Here is a 10,803-nt window from a genome sequence, read left to right on the forward strand (position 1 = left end):
AGGTCTCCCCGCAGCCTTCTCTTCTCCAGGCTGAACACCCCCAACTCCCTCAGCCTGTCCTCATAGGAGAGGTGCTCCAGCCCTTGGATCATTTTTGTGGCCCTCCCCTGGCCCTGCTCCAACACTTCCATGTCCTTCTTGTGTTGAGGGCTCCAGAGCTGGACACAGAACTCCAGGTGAGGCCTCACCAGAGCAGAGTAGAGGGGCAGAATCACCTCCCTCAACCTGCTGGCCACGCTTCTTTTGATGCAGCCCAGAGTACGGTTGGCCAAATGATTCCAAATGCCTCAATGTCAAGAGATTTCTTTAATGTGGATTTTTTATTGGTAGCCCCCGTGAGCTGGGTTTGGTCACGGTGCCAGAATTAAGGCAGACCTGTTTTACTGATAGCCACTGCTTAAAGTTTAATGCAGCTCCATCTGAGCAGGCTTTCTTACTGCAGGAGGACATGATAGTTGGTCATGTTACCTGCTGCTGACCAAGCCACGTAACAGCAAAGCGTGTGTAGTTGGCACGGCGCTGGAGAGTTGCCTTTTGCGCTGATGAGTGCCTGCTGGGCAGCTGCTCCGGGGCTTGCGAGGGTTTTGGGTTCGCAGACAGGGAGAGAAATCTGACAGGCGGCCAGCGGCCCTCCTCTGGACTTGCCAGGAATTCTCAAGGGACTGTGCACCTTGCCTGTGAGGCTGCCATCCGTGTGGGAGCAGAGACATGACCTGCAGGCGTCCGCACGTGGGATTGAGTTTTGTAGGAACAACCCTGGGTGGGTTACACCTTGGTAGTCCTGCAAACCTCAGAAAGAGAAGGTGATTCTGTACCAAATCCTGGCCATTCACAGCGGGAACGCTTGCTCACGCAGTGAGAGGGAGCTGCCCGCCTTTGAAACACTGCTGTGCTCGTTTTGCAGAGGTCCCTTAAGCTGCATCACAGAATCCCAGAATCCCAGAATGGGAAGGGCTGGAAGGGACCTCGTGAGATCACCCAGTCCAACCCCCCTGCTCAAGCAGGTTCTCCTAGAGCATGTTACACAGGACTTCATCCAGGTGGGGGTTGAATATCTCCAGAGAAGGAGACTCCACAGCCCCCTGGGCAGCCTGGGCCAGGGCTCTGTCACCCTCAGAGTAAAGAAGTTCTTCCTCATATTCAACTGAAACCTCTTATGTCTCAGTTTGTGCCCATGGCCCCTTGTCCTGGCGCTGGGCACCACTGCGAAGAGTCTGGCTCCGTCCTCGTGACTTCCACCCTTAAGGTATTTGTACGTGTTGGTGAGGTCCCCTCTCAGCCTTCTCTTCTCCAGGCTGAACAAGCCCAGCTCTCTCAGCCTTTCCTCGTAGGGGAGATGCTCCAGTCCCCCCATCATCCTAGTTGCTCTCCTCTAGACTCTTTCTAGGAGTTCCTCATCTTTCTTGAACCGGAGAGCCCAGAGCTGGACACAGTGCTCCAGGTGGGCACAATCCAGCAGCTAGAGTCCTGGCCTTCTCCGAGATCGCCTTTAGTCCTTGTCCCACATTTACTTAGGAGTTGTGTGCCCACAGCAGTGGATCCTCTGCAGAAAAAGCCGGGCAGACAGGGAGCGTGAGTGCAGTGAGGCAGGCAGAGCGAGCAGCAACCCGTGCCAAACTCTGTTTCAGGGGGATCTGTTATACTGGGAACACCAGAGGTAGCTCTGCAGCACCACAGAACCAGCTCTGCTCAACAAACCTTTTAGCGACGAGGGGTCCTTCCGCTCACTGCCACGGCCTCTGCGCCGGGGGCAGGCACTGCCGAGACGAACAGCGGATAAAAAGCCTGAAATTGCAGGGTCCTGGCCCGGCTGGCGCTGCTGGGGGACTGACGGTTGCTTTCGGTGTGCTTGTCTGCATCCTTCCATCAGTCCCTGGAGACAGGCCCCGGCTCCAAAGAATTCAACGTGTTGAGCTTGCGTCGTTTGCTGGGGTTTTTCTCTTTGGTGAGGAGGAGTGCTTATGCCATGCGCCGCTATTGGATTACTCCAAGTTGTGTGTATTTTGACAGATGCTTTTCCTGGGAGATGTGGCATCAGCACAGATATTTTTTTCTATGCCTCTTGCTTAGCAGCACCACGTTTGAATTCTGCGTTTTCTCTCTGCAAAGTAATTTTCAGACTGGTTAGAAAAGTTGTTCAAAAAATAGTTTAAAACAATCCCATCAGCCATGCAAAGGAGTAAAATGGTGAGCAAGCAGAATGTGAACAAAACAGAGACACAGATTCTCCTTTCACTGACAGTAGTTGTGTCTAAACTTGGAAATGTTTGCCTTTAAGAAAGAGCATGTGCTTTTCTACGTGAGGTTTCCTTGCACCTGGTTTACCCCCTTTCTGCTGACTGCAGGCTCTGTAGAGGGAATTCAGGCTCATACTCGGTTTAATCCAAATCTTCTCTTCCCTTTATTAAATACTGCGCCTGTGGTTCCACATTTGTTTATTTAACGTATTAATGTGGGAGTTGGCCCAGCGAGATGCTGCGCTATCACACACCCCACAGTGATGGCAGAACCTCACAATATATATGCGGTAGGCCACATGCATATTAAGAGCAGTTAGTTTGTGGAAAAGGTCTGTGGCTGGTGTAAATTGCCTGTGCTTTGAGGGGGATACTCCAAATAGTGCTGGGGAGCCTTTGGGTTGTTTAAAATATGAATGTGCGCGTGTTTATCTAGCTCTAGATCGGGAATTACTGAACCTTCATGGTGCAGGAGCAGAGAGATAGGGCTGACTTCATAAACTTGCTCTCCTGCTTCCAAAAAATAACAAGCGAGAGGCATATCTGCAATCTCACTTGAATTTTGAACAAGGGAAATGAAAAATCCAAGGGCGGCAGCGCCTCGCAGCAGGATGGCTAAGAGCTGGTGCGAGTAATGTCGAGGCGCTGTATCATCTTCCCATTTTACCCTCATCAGATGCCCAAATCCTTGTCGTTTTGCAGATGATAAGCATGCCCTGCCACTGGAGGCACCTAGGCTGGGGAACTGCACCAACCCTGTCCCGAGCCCCCCGCCCTCCTTGTCTCGCTGTTCATTTACTGTGAGTTTGCAGGCTGTGTCTAGGTTTTCCCCATCTGTAAATGGGAAATAGATAATTTTACCTCCCCGCAGAAGCCACACGGCTAGCCGAGGCTGGGGAGGTGGCGAGAGGTGGTAACCTGTGCCGAGCCGACAGACGCTATTAGCCTGGGGGGCAGAAGCAGGCAGGGGCTAGAGCCTCACTTCCTTACTTTAGGAGGGAATGGGTTTAATCCAGAGTCAGATAACAAAACTGTTCCTGGCAGAGAAGAGCTCCTTGCCCGATGTGCACGGTACTTTTTGGAGTAAATATCTGGTTCCTAGCAAGAAGAAATTTGCAGTTTGGTCCTTCTGATTTCAGGGTTATGATTCTTTTCTGTAAGTGATGCGTAAGGCTGATCTTCTCCACCAGAGAAACCATAACACAGCTGCAAGAATCCCCCGCCTTCACGCTGTCCTCGGCCAGCAGGATTCATCTCGACAGCCGTTCTGAGCAGCGGCGCTGCTGTCTGATTTTCACCGCTTGTGCCAGTAAGTTGTTCCAAGTTAGGAAGAAACAGAGAAGAGGGAGCTGGGTGCCCTTCCACTGCTTACGCTTCTGGCTGTGGAAGTGCACTTGTCCATATCTCAGGCTCCTGCCACAGCAATGCTGCTTTACAAGATCAGAAGCTTTAGGTGGATGAAAACACTCACCCAACAGTCACCGTGGTCCCGAGGCAGCGACTGCGTCCTAGCGAGGCAGGCAGGGCTGCCCAGCCCCGGGGACAGAGCCGGGAGACTTACTTTTCCCAAGATGTCAGAATAAGGGCAGAATATAGTAGAAATACCAACTCTGGGGGTGAACTGATGTCAGTTTTGGCCCCTCTTTGAAATGAAGCGCATTTTCTTCAGAAGAGCTCCAAAAACATTATACCACCTGCCCAGCTCCTTGCTTCTGCTCCATCATGATGGGCGATGCCAGGAGCCTTTGCTGATGCTGCATTGTGGAGTCAACAGCAAAAAGCTCCTCACCGGTGGGACCCATCTGCTGCAGATCTCCTGATCCTGCTTGAGGACTTGTGCTTTTCTCTCCCTCCGTCCTGAGTTCATTTGACTTTGCAGTGGAAAGCTGCCACAGTTTGCATCTCTCCTGCGGTCAGAGGTGATCGTCGGATCAGAGGTGATCATCAGAAACACAGTTTTGCTCCTTAGATCCTATGGGTATGACTCAGACCAAGCTTTTTTTCCTTGCTGTTCCCATTGTTTTTCTTTAAAAAGAGCTTGACCGTTTTGGTGTGCATTTTGCATGTTTTCTTTCCATGTTTTTAAAATCCCAGCTGCACAAAGTACTGGTCTTCGTAAATTAAGAGAACTCATGGGTAGAAGCCAGATCTTCTGGCTCGTCAGCCTTGGCAGGGTTACCAGCTGTGCAGGGAAGTCAGTTGTTAGGTCAGCTCCCATCTTTTGGATGAGAAACGTTAGGGATGTTCAAGCACTGCGTCACTCTGTGCCCTTCCTAAAGTTCAACAGATTTAGAATAACATCGAGCAGAGAGAATGTGTGTCTGAATCAATAGTATTAACAGATTTATGTCTCAGCCTAGCTTACCAGTAAATTACGATCCGAAACACTTGCTACATTAAACAAAATTATTGCTGAAGGCATCAGCAGGTCCGTGACCCAGGTGCTGGTCCAACAAGACACCGGTCACCAGTGCTCAGCCTCGCAGACAGTTGCCTTTTGGAAGATAAAGTGCAAAAAGCCAAGCTGACTTCAGCTTGCTTAGAAGAATTACGGGCTGCGCTCTCCAACGCTGCCGCTCCCCAGGCAAGCCTCTCTGTTTTAGCCTAAAAGGCAAAGCTGCTGCGATGCTGCTGCCTGGGCAGCCTTCTCTCCATTCCCAGAGTAACTCTTAAAACCTATTAGCCAACGTGAAGCCAATCCATCGGAGTGTGAAAGCCTGGGAGATCTTCAGCTCTGTAAAAATAGGTAACGAAGCTGAGACCTGAGTTTGTTCCTGCACTCTTGGGGAAAGCCATCATAGGAACTCAACCGGAGTAGTGGCTACAAGGAGGGGACCAGAGAAAACCCTGCTTTCTGTGTTTCTTGCTGAAGTATGATAGTTCAGCAGTGGAGGACTCCAGCTGCTATCCTGTTGGGTCAGGCATGGTGTATATAATGAGAGATGACCCCTGTTACAACCTGAACAAACAGCACGAGGGGGGAAGAAGGATTACTGTCCCCATTTCACCCCATATAGAAAACCTGTGGTGGCTTCTAGGGTTGAGCAAGATGTCTTGAAACCCAGCCTGGCGTTTGTCTGCGGGTCCGTCTTTCCCCTCACTTCTAATGGCTGACATCTCCTTAAGTGAAATGATTCCAAACTGGGTATTTTCTAGCTTTGCCCATTGCTCAGGTGGCTGACTGCTGGAAGACTGAAAATGCAGGAAAACAAGTGGAAAACAAAGCTTTTTGAGCTATTTATGGCTTTCCCTTTCATCTCAGTGGGAGCCCTTAGTAGCAGCCCTACAGGTATTAATTGTAGATGGGTACACTGGTGGGTATTAACTGTACATACAGAAATTAGAGTGGGTGCTCACCAGGCAGGCGCTGATCTGGAGGCTTCCCCTCCAGTCCTAGCCTCTGTTTGGGAATAGCAAAATTTCCCTCTCCTCTTTCCAGATCACCAGCACGTCCTTCAACGCTACTGGCTCTGAAGAGCAGAGGGCTCTCAGATGTTGTGGACCGGAGAGGGTTTAAAGGGCACAATGTATTTGTCCTCTACGAAACATCTGGGTGACACACATTATCCTGGCAGGAAGCAAAACTGCCTAATGCTGAAGGAAAAAGAGTTCCTTTCTTTCAAGCTCTGTTGTTGCCTAAGTGAGACCCCCCCAGCCAACCTGTGATGGAGAAGATGTGCAGGGCGGCCCAGCTGGAGCAGCTGACAGCTTGGCTCAAAAGCCTCCTCATTAAACGCAAAAGCTAACAAATTTTGATCAATTAGAAGAATTTATTTTGAGAAAGCCAATTACTTCTCAGATAAATGCCTTTAAAAATTATTAGCTCTTTTCGTTACGGATCTGAACTCTGGCCTTGTTTTTAATTGCTGCCCAAGTAAAAGCATTTGCTGCATCGAACGAGGCCCGTAACACGGCTTTCCTCCCTGCACGATGCACGTAAAGCAGACGCTGGGGAGCACCGCGTTGCGCTTTTCGCTGTCCCTGCAGGCTGAGAGGCGCAACACAAAGGCAAATTCCTTCTACCTCCACCTTGTTAGGTATTTCCAGAGATCTAATTAAGGCACCGAATCGCCTGCCATCTCCTCTTTGGCTGATGGAAAACACAAGCTATTTCCAGGGATGATTCATGCAGAGGACTCAAACCCTTCGCCTACCTTCCCCTTCTCCTCCATTGATGACAGCAGACCTGAAGTGGGCGGACTCCTATTTTCGGGGCCTCAGTGAAGGGTCTAAAGTTAGCCGGGATGAATCTGGGCTGGCAGAAGGATCGTCTGTTACTACAGTAGGTGAAGTCGGTCCTGCTCAAGCAGGAAGCCTCTGTCAAACAGCAGTACTTTGTAGGAGCCATACTGCAAGCGTGGTCAGACAGCTAGGCTCGTGGTCGGCTCAGGGGGCCGGGCCCTGTCAGGTCATCTTCTTGTCATCTGCTTTTTTCCTCTGTGGATTCAGCATTTAGCAGCTATTATCATCAGGCATTTTTTTCCACTCAAGTCTAAGGGAGTTTTGGTGGAGAGTCTGAAGGCTGCTCCTCTTTCTTGCTTTTTGACATAGCTGGCATTATCCCGGGAGGCAGAGGGCATCCCCACACAAACCTTTTACTCTACATTCACCCACCTCTTGTCCATGCTGGATGCGTTTCTTCTGAAAGAAAATGCCAGTCCCCTGCTGTTCCCCTCTCGACAGCCCCTCCAAAGCTCACGGACATCAGCTTCAAGCCTCCTGCTGGGTTTTGGCCTGGTCCCAGGGAACATCTCCATGCCAGGACACTTGCTGCTGTCCAACAAGAACGCTTGTTTTCATTGTAGTCCTCGCTCCATCCTTTCCTGACATCCTAATTAATTTGTCTCCCCATCAGGGCTTTGATTTATTATTTTTACTCTCTTCAGATATCTGCAGATACTTATCGGACGTCTTGCTCTCAACTAGTTTCTTAGGCAAGCACAGGGATGTTTTCCCATCCTATTTGTTAGCAGTTGGTCTGGATGTCTCCACCATCCCAAACCCACGTGCTAGTCCCCCATGCTCAATAGCTCGCTGATTTGCATGTCAGGATTTGCTTTCGCTCTGTCCCTGAAGAGCAAACGTCAGGCCTTGGCTCTCTGTGCTAACCTCCGCAGCTGGAAAGAACAAGCTACCCTCCTCCCATCGTATTAGCAAGGATCAAAAAAAATCCACAATATCCAGAGAAAGGGGGAGTTCTGCACAGCCTCACTTGCTACTGCTCTACCTGTTTGTGAAAGCTCTCAAACCTGTACCAGGATAGAAAAGCCCAGGGCACAAAGCAAAGGACAGCTAATGCTTTGCACGTCCACAACAGCCTCAGCCATTTTGACATCCAAGAGCACAGTGCAGAGCTCTCGAGGTAGGGAAGCACAGCAGCATCCTTCTCCAGGCTTTGCTGTCCCAATTCGGCGGTGTACAGTGGAGACCGGAGTCACTCCAACGTCTCCTCCTGCCTCTTCAGGAGGAGGCCAGCTATCCAAAGGAGGAGTAAGAACAGATCTAACACGGCTGAGGGCACAGCTCCATCCCTCTGTGGGAAGCACTTCCCTCTTGGTCCCCTAGTAATGATCATTCCTGCCAGCCACATGGCGGGCTGACTCCTCACACCCAGCCCACAAAAGATGTTTCACACCACTTTTTGGTAATTTTAGCTTTCCTGGCTTTACTTTAGGTAAGTAAAGTGCTCACTACCTTACCTACTACTTTAAAGTAGATACTTCGGAGCATCAGGCACATGATTCTGTCTGTCCAGCCTCCTATCCCAATTTAATTTCTCTAAAGCAATTGATACTTAAAAAGCTTTTGCTCAGTGCTCTTACGATGTTGTTGGCATAGAAATCAACTATTGTAGGAATCAATTGAGCGGTAAAATAATAGGAAATTTATTAACAGGTGAAATATTCGCAAGCAGTTTAATACCCTCATTATTAATTCAACATATAACCTCATGGAGATCCCTGCCGTGGCAACTGTGCTATAAAGCATGTAGAAGAGCGCCATTTCTAAGGCTTGCTGCGAGGTTTAATGCCTCCCCCATGCTTTATTGTATAGCATTGCAAGGAACACTTCAGAATATTTGTTGTCAAAAAACACCAGGGTTTTCCTGCCAGTTCTGCCCGAAAAGAGGTTTTATGCTTGCTCTTAGATTTGCAAGACTTTGTAAGCTGAGGGAGGGGAGCAAAGGCCAAAAGTGAATGGGAGGTACCTTTGGTTGGTAAGGCTGCTAAGCTTGCTCATCCCTTTAAGGCTTTGAGAGCATCTTATTTTGGTGTCCCTCGCTTCTCACTCGAGCTGCCCGATGTGACTTCCACAGCCAGCGTCTGGCAGCAGAAGAGACCAGGAGCAGCGTCGCCATTGATGGGGCATGGTCCCATGGGGTCTGAGCGCAGCGAGCAGAGCCAGGGGCTGGTCATGAGGTTCCTCAACAGCTCCAGCAAGCCATGAACCAGGTCCAGGGTCCATCCAGGGGGTCCCATCAGGAAGTGGGCTAGAAACAAAGCTGTGATGTGGGTCCAGAATCCATCTAAAAGATACAGACAGGATCAAAGTGACCTGCAACATAGATCCAAGGTCTGGAGATCTCTCCATCCAAGAGGCAGAGCTAGGACATAACTCAGGCAGGGAGTGAAGGGCCAGTGCTGAGCTTAAATGAGGCCCCTGGGCAGAGGATGGGGGTCCCAGGTGGGGCTGCTCAGGGCAATTAAAGCCTCACGGTGCCCACTCTTGGGGGCCAGATCACCTAAGGGTGACTGGGCAGGTGACCTGCTTTTTCGTTAGCCTGTCAGGAGGAGATGGCTGGTGGAAGGAACCAGAAGCATTTTTATCTTGGTGATGGCAGTCATGCTTTGGGCAAAGACCAAGTAGGCGGTGGGCTCTGAATCGCCAGGTTCCCCTGTCAGGCAGGAGGAAGGGCTGTTCCTAAGGGAACGGCTATTTCGGGGAGGTGCTCACGCCTGAGTGCAGGCAGCTCTCCCTGTTCAAACTGCTTCCCTCCCTCCTTGCCCCGGAGATGGAGACTGCCCTTCAGCATGCCCCCTGGGGCAGAGCAGAGCCGGGAGGATCAGGCTGTCGGTGCCTTCTCATTCAGCTATGAGCCTGGAAGGAGAAAAGCTAATTCCCAATAACTGGAACGAGCTTCCCAGCCCCACGTCCTGCTCTTTCCCCTCACCCCACCTAATCCCCTTCCCCTCCTGAAAACCCAGCCCTCCTCTGTCAGGCTGCTGTGTCACCCACACCTTGCTTTGCTCCCTGCTCTCAGCTGGGGGCACAAGGACACCTGTAAGTATGTGCCAGTGGCATCGCTGGGGCTGGGGAGCTGTAAAGGCTTCATGGTCAACCTCGGCGCTGTTCACCATCAGCAGCAGAATGCCCAGCATGGCTGGAAACTACTGTAGCACACTGAAGCACGACGTCCATACTGCAAACGTGCTGACCCTCCTCTGGGGTTCCGTGGTGCTCAATGCTCGCTAACGTTACAGCAGGGTCTGCAAAAGCAGCGCTGTCCCCAAAGCCCTGCAGTTGCATCTGCTCCCAGTGTATGACCCCTTGCTCCCCTGTGTGCTGCATTCTGGGATTTAGCAAGAAAAAGGGCTAATGAGACTCAGCTTCTCAGAAAGATCTACCCTTCTGCACTTTTAATGAATTTGCAGTCTCTTGTTATATTTACCACGTGCCCTGTTGTTAACGTGACGGGGCTGGCCAGTACAGCAAACAAGGGGCTCGCCGTGGTGCCACGTAGCCATGCAATGCTTCCCATGGCAGTAACTAGATGCGTGCTGTGCCCCTTAGCCTTGACGGAAATCATTTTCCCGAGCTGTTCTCTATCATCATTTCATCATCTTTGTGCTTGTTCATTGTGTCCTGGTAGCAACCAGAACTCCTCACCATGAACCACGGTCTCGTACGAGGCGCTGGACGCACGGTACAAAAAGACTCTGTGTGCTCCGAAACGCTCAAAATGCAAAATCAAAGCAGAACAATTCTTGTCCTTCTTCCTCAGACGGTACCGCTGGGCGATGCTTCTAGCAAACCCTTTCTGCACAGCAAAGAGAAGGCAATTAGGCTCCTGAAAGGCTTATTTCATTAGGAGCTTTATTAATTGGTGTCACAGATAGGAGCACAGGACCTTTGCCAGAAGTGATGGAGTGTTGGTTCTCTTAATGGGTAATAAAGCAATAAGCACTGAAGTGCATTAGTGCCTTGGTCTGGGGCGAGCGGCCAAGGAGTGATGGGAATGCTTGAGCCGCAAGCATCTTGATAAAACATTAGCAAGGTCTGGCTGTGGTGACACCAAGTGCTCCAAGATTTGGGGTCGAGCTCCGATCCTAACGCATTAGAGGATTCTGATGCCGTTGCTGAGCTTGCAGTAACGTGAGTGTAATGTTACACTGGCAGAGCTTGTTAGGAGCAGTGTCGCTAAGGATGTCGATGGGATGAGCTTACAGGCTAAGAGGTTTTTGTTCTGGAGCTGTTTCCCCATGTAGAGATCTTGGGCACCCTCGCTCATCTTGTTCCAACCACGCTGAGCAGATGCGGGCGTGAGAAGCGGCTGCTGCCGGCAGGG

The 10,803-nt window shown here is 50.6% G+C and overlaps 1 protein-coding gene across 1 annotated transcript in view; it reads left to right on the forward strand.

Annotated features, from left to right (window-relative positions):
• Positions 1–10,803, forward strand: part of IGHMBP2 (immunoglobulin mu DNA binding protein 2) — a 55,215-nt gene that overhangs the window by 19,864 nt on the left and 24,548 nt on the right. The window lies entirely within an intron of this gene.

This window comes from Egretta garzetta, unplaced genomic scaffold, assembly GCF_000687185.1.
Source record: "Egretta garzetta isolate BGI_Z169 unplaced genomic scaffold, ASM68718v1 scaffold904, whole genome shotgun sequence".
Taxonomy (NCBI): Eukaryota; Metazoa; Chordata; class Aves; order Pelecaniformes; family Ardeidae; genus Egretta; species Egretta garzetta.